We start from the raw sequence: 11,746 nt of genomic DNA, 5'->3' as shown, positions 1-11,746 counted from the left end.
CCTGGTAACTTCATATGTACAAAACAGTGCCAATCAGCTAGCTGGTCGATGAAACAGAATAAGGTCTGTGTGCATCGCTTTGGATTGATTTTCCTTAAGAGAAGCATAAAAGAAAAATTGCCCCTCTCAGATACGTAGGCTCCAGGCTGGGTTCTAGAAGCCTGGTCCTATCAAGTCAGAGGGGAGGAGCCAGTGCTCAGGCTGAGTGCTCAGGAGTGGAGGAACACATCACAAAATGAAAGGTTAATACAAAGGAAACATCCATTTAGAAGGGTTAGGAATAGATTCTATTTCTTTTTATTTTATTTTTGAGCCATTTCCTGGAGAGACTTATAGGGGTACAGAGAAAACTTCCCCTTCACCCTCTAAAGGTTCACTGAAAATCAGCTGACAAAAGGCAAATTAATAAAGGAAAAGGCATGCAATAGTTTATTGTAATGTGCATAGCATGGGGGAACCACAGGAGAATGATTACCCTCTGACCGACAGCAGTGCAGAAGCCCATATGCCCTTTTTCATAGGGGACGGAGAGATGGCTCTCCTATCAGGTTCAAATCAGCCTCGTTGTGCTAACTGAGGCCAGGAGGTTTCACACTGAGTAGGTGGCCAATTAAATGCTGATGAATCCATGGTTTATTGTGAGGCTTTCACATGCCTACAATCATGCAAATATATTCAACACGCAAGGGCACTAGTAAGAGAGAGAGGAGGGTCACAGCTTGATTATCTTACGAGGCCAGCATGCTGACTGACAATCCAGCAGGTCCTGTTATTTTTTCCTAGGTCGGGGTTGGAGCGGGTGTCACTGTCACTGCTCTTCTCCCAGCAGACCTTCCTACAGCCCCTGCCGATGGAACAGAGGCCTCAGAGTTGCCACGTGCAGAGCTTCTGCTGGCATCTTGACCGTGGTCAGTTTCTTTGTGGTTTTTATGGCCCTCCATGGCCATGATCTCAGCCACCTTTTGGCTTCACTCGCTTGTCAGGTCTCAGCAGTGCCTGGCCACAGCAGGTGACATCTTCCATACATATGCTTATCACTCTGAGGGGTCAGCAATTTCACTGTAGGCTGAGCCATTTGTCATAAGTGACACCATTTTGAGACATTTGGGATCAAGAAACATTATTACATATCATCGGGGAATTTAGACAATTATTTTCAGGGGCAGTAAACCATTAGGGAGAATAAATGGACTGTGGAGGTGAGAAACAGACACTAAGAAAGGTGAGAGGTGGAGGTGCACAGGAAGAAAGGTTGTCTTATTATGCAGATGGAGTCTTCCAGGTCATCTTTCTGAGCTGCCCTCAGAAGAATAGATGAAAAGTCTGTCTGGGTCTGGTGCTAACTCCCAGTTTTTTATCTTCATAGATGGTTGATCTTTCCTAGATATTTGATGAGATCCCTAGGGAGGCGGTTTAAGACAATTACATTTCTTTTGGAAAGATGCTTTCTTAGTGAGATAAGAAAGTTCCAGAGACAGTCCCTCCCAGAGCTTGGGGGACAAGAGGGAGGCAGGGGGAGACAAGACAAGGTAAGAGGGACCTTGATTCTGACGCCTCTCTGCATGTCAAAGCACGAGTCTTGGGGTATTGCTTTCTGAGCCTCAACAGACTCATGTCAGGCAGAGGAGCTGAGATAACTTCTATGGCAGGAGTAGGAGGAGCTCAGGCAACAACTGCTATTCTAGTGATGTATAAATTTTCAGTCTAAAGCAGTTCACATGTTGTCTGTGTGAAGCAATGAACACTGAATGCCCAGAGCTATTTTAACACATGAGCTATATGGACAAGGATACACAAGAGAAGTTAATCAAGTCCCTTCACACTTACCAAATAGGTACTTTGTAAAAGCAACTCTCCAGAGAGACGTGGGTTTTTCTCACAATTTCCCCCGGGGAGCACATTGGGCCACGCACCTCCCTCCAAACCTCTGCTGCACCATCTCAGGAAGCAGAGGCCTGGAACCGTGCCTGAAACTCCTTCACTCTTCAGGTGCGTGGTGACAGCCTGGCCCGGGTGGCAGGCTGGAAAATATGACGACACAACCACAAAAGGCAGCATTTTCACACTAGCTCTTACAGACTGTTAGTATCTGTCATTCAACATTAGAGAAAAACAAAGCCCAGAGGGCAGCAAGATGAGAAGTATTTCTATGCTGGTGTCTCATTTGCAAGGAAAAAATAAAATGTGACCTCATAAAGCACCAAAGTATCACCAATGAAATAAGAGATGTTAAGAGTTTGCTGAAAAGTGCAGAAGTTAAAAAAAGTTCTAACTACTAAAAAGTGGTCAAGAGGGTTTTGAAGTCATAACTTTCCTTTTGATTCATTATTCAGAACCCAAGAACTCAAATATTTGGTGTCATGGGAACATAAAGCTAGTAAATGTGTTCTGCAAATAGCAACTATCCCACTGTTTGTCTTTTGCTTACCAAATAGCATTTCACGTTATCAAATATCCTTTTTCCCAGGACATTAAATGATTATATGGAATCTAAAAAGCAATGGTAATTAAGTAAGGAAAAATGTTGTGCCTCCATGTGTACCCTCAAGTAATAAACAGATTCAATACATGGTGCTTGATGCTATTAGTAGGGGATGATGCAGATGATACGAAAATAACAAATACAAGCTCACTATGTGATCATTTTTGTATTAACTTCAGTTAGTTTCAGATACTTTATGTGGGTATTATTAGAATCAGAGATTTCATTCCTACATAATTCATTTTACTTTATTTTTTATTTTTATTTTTTGAGACAGGGTCTCACTCTGTCACCCAGGCTGGAGTACAGTGGCACAATCTCAGCTCACTGCAACCTCTGCCTCCCAGGCTCAAGCAATCCTCCCACCTCAGCCTTCCAAGCAGCTGGGACCACAGGCGTGCATCACCATAACTGGCTAATTTTTGGATTTTTTTTTTTTTTGTAGAGACAGGGTCTCTCCATGTTGCCCAGGCTAGTTTCACACTCCTGGGCTCAAGCAATCCACCTACCCTGGCCTCCCAAAGTGTTGGGATTACAGGTATCAGCCACTGCTCCTGGCCTCATAATTCATTTTAAATCTATTTAGAATGCAGGAAAAACACTATTTATCTAGACCAGAGGTCAGAAAAATAAAATCCACAGGACAAATCCTGCCTGCCACCTGTTTTTCTGTTGTTTTTTGTTTGTTTGTTTTTGTAAATAAAGTTATATTAGAACATAGCCATGCCCATTCATTTATGTATTACCTCTGGCTGCTATTACACTATAATGGCAGAGGTTGAGTGGTTGCAACAGAGACTTTATGGCCCACAAAGCCTAAAATATTTACTACCTGGCCCTTGACAGAAAATATCTGCTGACTAATACACTAGACATTTCATTATTTACCCTCACTATCACTATGGCACAATAAATAACATATGTAAAATTTCAATATCTGATTTTCCTGGAGAAAATTAAAGGAATTTATATTAAGTTTTGGTATATTCCCTGCGAATATGGTTGCCAAGTAGTCTGCCTTTGCCATCAAGACCTGGAGTTTATTTTCCCTTCCCTTGAATATAAGGTGGTCTTGTGACTTGCTTTGGCAGCACAATATGGTAGAAGAGGCCTGTCAGCTTCTGCTTTCCCTCTTGGAGCCCTGAGTCACCATGTGGAGAGTTTGTCTCCTCTGCTGGAAAGAGAGGCTCAGCCAGTCCCAGACACACCAGCTGTGGTACCAGTCTTTGAGTGAAGCCATCTTGGAGATCCTGGCTGCAGATAAGCTCCCAGCTGAATGCAACCCCAGGAGTGGCCACGACCAACACAGTGTGGAGGAGAAGAACTGCCTAGCTCAGCCTAGGCAACCAACAGGGTGGGGAGAATAAATCATCATTTTAAACCACCAAACTGTCATTATGCAGCAATAAATGAACTCAAAGTTTTGATGTTCCATTTAGTATTTCAAACTTTCTTTAGGATATTTTAAAATAGTTCTAAAACAAGACAACTCTATCGTCTTCTTTTATATCTTAAAAGCAAGAAACATCATTCTGTTCAGATGGCAGTGTGAGCAGATTGGATGAAAAATGTCTCTCATAAACTGCATGTAAGACATGGAGACTCAAAGAAAAAGCAAAGTTATCTGGCAACAGCAATAAGATACAAAATCTCATCTAAATGCTGAGAAAAAGATTTTTTTTAATCCACGAGCTAAGTGGTCAGGGTTTTCAGAATCTCATTTTTTAAGAAAGCATTTCTTTTCTCAATCTATTTGTCTTACTAAAAAGCAAGCAGGTCAGGAGAAAGAGACTTCAAGGAAATAAAAAACATTGTTAAATTTAAGTTAGCTGGTGGCAGGTGATTTACAATTGACTAGTAATATAAGAATAAAAATTGAGAAATACTCCCAGAAAAAAGAGAAAATAGAGGAAAACAATAAGAGAAGAAATTGATGCAAACATGACAATAAAAGTCTTCAAGACAGAGACATTTCGAGCAGGGGATTGTATTTTCCATGGGGCATAGAAAAGGGGGTTCAGTTAGGTGACATTTATTTAAATTTTATTTAAAGAAAATGATGACTTGAACTAACCACTGAAACACTTGTGCCTCATAAAGGAGACAAACTGGTACAGTGCCTACCAGAAACGGCATGGATGTTTCTCAAAAAATGAAAACAGAATTGCCATATTATCCAGCAATCCCACTTTTACTTCTATATCCAAAAGAATTGAAAGCAAGATCTCAAAGAGATATTTGCATACCCATGTTCACAGCAGCATAATTCACAATAGCCAAGAGGTGGATGCAACCCTAGTGTCTACCAACAGAAACAAAATGTGGTCTATCCATACAATGGATTATTATTCAGCTTTAATAAAAAGAAATTCTGACACATGCTACAACAACATAAACCTTCAGGACATTATGCTAAGTGAAATAAGCCAGTCACAAAAAGAAAAATACTGTATGATTCCCCGTATATGAGGTACCTGGAGTCATCAAATTAATAGAGATGAAAATAGAATGGTGGTTGCCAGAGGCTGGGGGAAAAGGGAAGTGAGGACTTGTTTAATAGGTTCAGAGCTTCAATTTTGGTAGATGAAAAAGTTCTAGAGATCTGTTGCACGACAATGTGAATGTACTTAACACTACTGAACTGTACACTTAAAAAATGATTGCAATGGTTAATTTTATGTTATTGTGTTTCTTTACTATTAAAAAACTTAATTTTTTTTTAAAAAAGAGACTAGAAGGAAAAACTCCAAAATAGTTATGGTGACTAGCTATGGCATCATGATGTTGGATGATTTTTTCCCCCTTTTATCTGTGCTTTGATGTGTCTGTGTCTTTTTGTTTTTAGTTTGTTTTTATATTTGGAAAATATTAGTTTCCTATAATTTTAAAAGAAATGGGAGTTAGTTGGGTCAAAAATAATAATAATTACCTTAATATATTTAGACAAGGATTTTTTAAGTCTATAAGTAGGATGAAGGAAATAATTAAAGCATCAAAACAACTATATTAGAAAATAGAAAACCATAGCATTATTTACAAGCCCAAGAGTGCAAGTTTCTTGAAAAAAAAATACATATATATATAAAGAGAATAGCTTTGCCAAATATAATCAATAGAAAGGGATGAGGAAAATGTCCATTAAATGAATTATGAATGTTAAAATAGCAGCTGCTGAAAAAAATCCTTTGAAACTGCAAGAAATAACTAAGCAGGCACAGCTGTAATATATTTGAAAATCTAGATCAGGCTTGGCAAACATTATCTGTAAAGGATCAAATAATGAATATTTTTAGCTTTGTAGGCCATGCAGTCTCTGTAGCAACCACTCAACTTCTGCCATTATAACTTGAAAGCAGTTACAGACACTATTTAAATGAAAGGGTGTGGCTGTGTTTCCATAAAACTTTAGAAAAGCAGGCAGGAGGCCTGATTTGGCCCACAGGTCGTAATTTGCTAAGTGATAGAGGCTGGGGTCACTTTTCCTTCACGTTCTAAAATTTGGCCTCCCCACATCACTGTGACAACCTTCACCAAGGTAATAAAGAGCTGGAGCTACTGTATCTTTTTCTCCTGGGCCACTGACATCCTCATGGATAGCATTCCTAATTAGATACCACTAAACAAACACTGATTCTGGATACTCAGAATCCATAGGCATCCCGCTTCCACATTTTATATTTTATATTAAAAAACCAAAGTGTCATAAACCTTAGAGGGCAAACAGAGGCAAAGTAAAATTTCCATCATGGTCTGTCAGTACTCACAACTTCCATCATGGTCTATCAGTACTCACAAAGACTCTCTTTTCAGGAAATATCTCAGGCCCACTCCTTGACATAAGGAAAACTATAGAATATGCCATTCTAAAAGCTTTTGAACATAGGAACCAAGGCTCTAGGTTTTGGTGAAAGTATTAATTAGAGTAAGAGGCTCTAACCAGGGGTGAGAGGGAGCACAAATACAGAAACAAGGTCTTCCGTTTGCTATAGCGATCCAGTGCAGTTACCCCAATTGGGGTTCAGGTTCGACATTCTCCTTTAAGTCCCTTTTTTATTAAAAAAAAAAAAAAAAAAAAAAAAAAAAAAGTCAGCAAGTAGTAAACAATCTGAAAAATCCCATAAGAGAGTTCATGGAGTTTTCAGAGGAAACTGGGCAAGCCATGAAACTTGTATTCAAATGCCAGAACTGTGGGCCCTGATGATTTTGAAGTAGATTTGGTTCAAACTTTCAGGGCCTGGATAATTCCAAGTCAAAAACTCAGAAGTTTGAATATAAAAACATGAAAAGTTATGCAATTAATTTCAGAAAGCTTCAACAGAATCAGAATCTCCAGAGGTAAGCTCTGGGACTCTATATTCCCCCATAATTCTGATGCAGCATGTCTTGGAGCTAGCATTTGAGAACCACTGAATTCAAGAGTTAAATATAAAAATCAACCAAAGACAATGATTAGTTAATTAGCAACAATCGTATGGGAGGGGGTTTCTGGAAGCATTTTCGCACATAACCAGTGAGAGTGTAAATCACGATAATTCGTCTGGAAAGCAATTTGGCAAATGTATCAAGGACTTTAAAAATGTTTATAGATGTTGATACCTGCGGAGGAGGGAGGGCTACCCGGCTGCTGCTGGGAGCAGGGGTTTAGAGGAGGAGACGCCAGGCTAAGCTCAGGCCGCTGAGGAAGGGGCGCCTCCCAGCTGTTGCCGGTGTGACCGACCGGCCCCAGGAGGATGCTTCTGGAAGTGCGGAAAGAAGTTGGAGGCTGCCACCAGCCGCTGCAGCCAGAGTGAAGCGCCCCTGCATCCTGACGAAGCAGCAAGCCAATCGAGATGAACCCCTCTCTCCCGTCCAGTTGTCCCTCTCCAGTGCCCCCTGCTGGCAAAACACAACAGGAAGCAAGAGAGCAAAGGAGTTTTCAGCACAGCAGAAAGCGATGTATTTGGAGCTGCCTGATAATCGCCGAAAAACTGACAGCACCTGAAATCTCTTTATAAAATTCCCCTCACGTGTACAAAACATGCAGGATATTTCAAAAACCAGAGTCTTGATTGCCCAAATCTTAAAGGAAAGAACTAAAAAACTAGCGTTAGAGGTTCCTTTCAGAGTGATTTCTGGAAGCCAGCAGGATTTCACTTCATTAATATAATTATTTTATTACTTGGACTAATCAACATTTTGTCATCGGGCTGGCTTGGGAGTTTTGAGGACAAAGATGTCGCTTTCCCATAGTTTTATTTCTCCTCATTTTTCTATACAAAGTGCATGATATAGTATTACTTCTACAAAACAGCAATTCTTATCACCAGTTGTAAGAATTTAAAACTAAGAGCGTCTCCATTATAAAATATCTATAATGTAAACTGACATAAACCAAGAAAACCTCAGGCAGCTCTCAGATATGGTTACAAACCGAAAGAATAGGGTGATGTTGACACCATCCTGTTATGATCAGCTGGTTTGCACTGAGCCCAGAAGACAAAGGGTACACACAATTTGTTGAGAAGAACATTTATTATGACGGCAGGCTTCTTGTGTGCTAATTCACTTTGGACGGGGTTGTGTAAAAATCTAAGAGCACTTAGCTACTTACTACTTAAGCAACAAGAGTAATGTTCTGTTTACAGAGGGAAAGTTGTTTGAACTTGACCATGATCATACCATGGTATGTTTACCATACCATGTCTTGGCACGGTAAAATACAAGATTTTAAACTTGACTTCTCCATTGAGAAAATCAAAACAAAACAAAAGAACTGGTTTGCCTTATTGAATAATGAATCTGAGACTTCTCAGAAATGATCTAATGTGATGTGTTTGTCCATTTGGAGAACATTTCAAAGAGATTTCAAGTTTCCATCTAGCTTTTCTTTTATTTTAGCTTCTTGTGTTATAAATTTGTCCCATAAGACAACGACTCTGAAACTTACCATCAAGGAAATCTTATAAAGCCAGGTTCCTGTCTGGTGGGATAAATTTAGACTCTAGAAAATGCAAAAAAGTATGTGTCCCACCATCCAGAATTCTGGGTGTGTGACCTAGAGAAAGACTGGCATTTGAATACAAGGAATTATATACAAGTGCTATTTATTTCAGCACTATGTATGAGTAAAGGGGGAATTTGGAAGCAATCTGAATATTCAACAACGGTAAAGGAATTAATACAGGATATTACATCCATGTGATAGACTATCATACAGCAGTTGAAAGTATTAAACTAAACATGTATATAAGTAAAACACATATTTACATATTTATGCATATGTTATACATGTATGTATATCTACATATGGATGTATGTCATATATATATGTATGTCAAAACTATGATGAGTAAAAGAGCAAAAAGTTTCATTGTACAATGTGAGTCCACACTATACCACACTCAGGCTATTTTTGCCTGTGGAAGAAAGGCAGGGGCTTGAGACCCAGGTAATGGTTAAAGGGAACTTTAGCCAAATATAATTTTTTTTTTGTCTTACAAATAGTGGTTGAAACAAATATTACAAAATAATAACAGTTTTTTTTAACTTTATAGTGAAAATGTATTTTATATTCTCCTTTCTAGTTTTCTGCAAATTCTAAATTTCTTACCAACTGCCCCCCACCTGCCCCCACCAGACTTCATGCTAGCTACAGGATCCCAAAGATGTGTTGCTGTCTCCATCTACTTTCTTCCTTGTTATTTGAGCAGTAGCAAGGGTAGGTATATGTTCCCTTGAGCATCTGATGGCTTCTGAACATGCCAGGGTTTCAGTGATTTCAGCCAAGGCAACGAAGTTTAAACTGTTCCACAGAGAGGGAGTAAAACATTTGCACCACAAAAGGCACGTTGTGACATTAGCTATTGCTGTATAGCAAAGCATCCCAAAATTCAGTGGCTTAAAACAATAAGCATTTATTATTGATCAACAGTACATGGCACCTGGATGGGTCTGCTAACTTGGGCTAGACTTAGCTGATCTTGGCTGGCTTGTATATGCATCTGTTGAGAGCTGGCAGGTAAGCTGGGGGTTGGCCAGTCTAAGATTTTTTTTTTTTCACATGTTGGCCAGTCGGCTGATTGTTGGCAGTGGTAATAAGAATAACAGGCCATGTGGCTCTTATCGTCTGCAGGTTAACTGGGATTTGTTCACATCTCAGCAAGTTTCCAAGGGAAAGAATGGAAGGGAGTGACTTCTGCCATATTGCCTTGGCTAAAGCAAGTTATAAGACCAGACTTTTCTTTGCCCTTTTCAAGAGCAGAGAAAATAGACCCCACTTCTTTATTAGAGGAACTTCAAACTCACATTTCACAGGTTAGGAAAGGGAGTAGTGGTGGTGGTGGTGTTAGGTGTGTAAAGATTTAGAAACATTTTTAAATCCATCTATCACACCATGGCTTCTTGTGGACCACCAAATTAACTAAGAGTCCCTGATTGGTTATATTTCACATGCTACAGAATATAAAAGACAAGATGAAATATCATATATCAAAAGAAAATCTTACTAGGTTTTCCCTCCAATAGAGTGTTTTCGGTTTTCAGACTTTGTTTCGTATACTGCCCAAGCACATTTAAACAGCCTTTATCCTCTGACACTAACAGGTGTGTTTCTATGCAGCTCACAAATCATCTCACCCAAAATTATTTTCTGGATACTAATGGACGACTAATAGAGGCTGGTGACCTGAAATTGTCTCAGAAGTCACCTTTACAATAGTGAAGATTGAGCAGTAAATAGAGCCTGCAGGCTGGTGTAATTTACCTTGTGCCAAGCCATATCTCCAAAATGGCTTATTAAATCATCCCACTGAGAGTTGTAAATCTAAGTGGGAAAAGTACAAATCAATAGAAAAACATAGTCAAGCACTTTACTACCTATGATTTTCATGATCCTCTGGAAGGATGAAGATTGATGTTGCAAAGAAATTCCAAAACATGGAAGACTTGTAAAGATTAACTGGCTCTGGTTTGCTTTAGTCTTAACAATTCATTTTATTCTTGCTGTCACTAACCTCTGTGAATTAACCTTTTTTGCTTATATCACAGTATCAGTATATACTTATTCCTTATGCCCTATCTTGCTAAGCAGGAGAATCAGAAAGCCAAAAAGTTTGAAGATCTGTCAACCCCATATTTGCTTACAAAGGAAGCTGTATAAAGGCACAGGTTTTCTGACCTTCAGAGGAGGTATGAACTCAGAGGAATGACAAGAGGAACCTTGGCCTGTTTTAAGCAGTGATGCTTGAAAGAAGCCTCACTGGAGTATTGGAATAAGTAGCCTTTCAGCTCTCAAAAATGGGTTTTCATAGTGTATTTTCCTTGAGTTTTAGGCACAGCCAATTTTTAGAGACCCCTTTCTAAAAAGTGAGATATAATTCCCTGTTTTAATCTATTCTCACATTGCTATAAAGGAATACCTGAAACTGTAATTTATAAAGAAAAGAAGTTTATTTGGCTCATGGTTCTGTAGTCTGTACAGGAAGCATAACACCTTCTGTTTCTGGAGAGGCCTCAGGAAGCTTTCAATCATGGCAGAAGGCAAAGGGGGAGCAGGCTTCTTACATGGCAGGAGCAGGAGCAAGAGAGAGAGGTGGGAGGTGCTACACACTTTTAAACAACCAGATCTTACGATAACTCACTCACTATCACAAGATCAGCACCAGGAGAGTGGTTCTAAACCATTCATGAAGGATGACCCCCATGATCCAATTACCTCCCATCAGGCCCCGCCTCCAACATTGGGGATTACAGTTCAACATGAGATTAGGCAAGGACACAAATCCAAACCATATCATTCACATACCATAAAATTTACCCTTTAAATGCTGACAATTCGGTGGTTTTTAGTATATTCAGAGTGGTATAATGATCACTACTGATTCCAAAAATATCCATCACCCCCCAAAAAAAGCTCATATCGATTAGCAGTTAGTCTCAATTCCCTATCCTCTGACAACCACTAATCTACTTTCTAGCCCCATGGATTTGCCTATTCTGAACATTTCATGTAAGTGGAATCATACAATATGAGGCCCTTGTTTCTGGCTTCTCTGGGATCCTTTTTGATGAATGAAAGAGCACATGAACCTGATGTTCCTGACTCTCGGAGTGTCCTTGCTCTTTCTCTGCCTGCCTGGAGGCCTGTTTCAGCCTGGCAACCCATTTCCACAGAAGCTCAAAAGCACAAATCCAGCTCCTCAAGCATTAAGCGAATGTCTGACATTTGAGCAGCAATGAAGGGCAGGCTCACAAAGCACATCACCCAGCAAAAATGCCCCTGCCCCA

The 11,746-nt window shown here is 39.6% G+C and overlaps 1 long non-coding RNA gene across 1 annotated transcript; it reads right to left on the bottom strand.

Moving 5' to 3' along the window:
* Window positions 1-296: 296 nt before the first annotated feature.
* LOC129395303 (uncharacterized) lies at window positions 297-7,419 on the bottom strand. The gene is made up of 3 exons (XR_008622791.2): window positions 7,079-7,419; window positions 1,828-2,021; window positions 297-1,400 (listed from the first exon to the last, which is right to left on the bottom strand). It is a non-coding gene; the product is annotated as an uncharacterized LOC129395303 (long non-coding RNA).
* Between the last annotated feature and the right edge of the window lie 4,327 nt (window positions 7,420-11,746).

The sequence above is a fragment of the Pan paniscus genome, chromosome X (assembly GCF_029289425.2).
Source record: "Pan paniscus chromosome X, NHGRI_mPanPan1-v2.0_pri, whole genome shotgun sequence".
NCBI lineage: Eukaryota > Metazoa > Chordata > Mammalia > Primates > Hominidae > Pan > Pan paniscus.
Note: the sequence above shows the minus strand (reverse complement) of the source record. Positions and strands in the feature narration are given on the sequence as shown.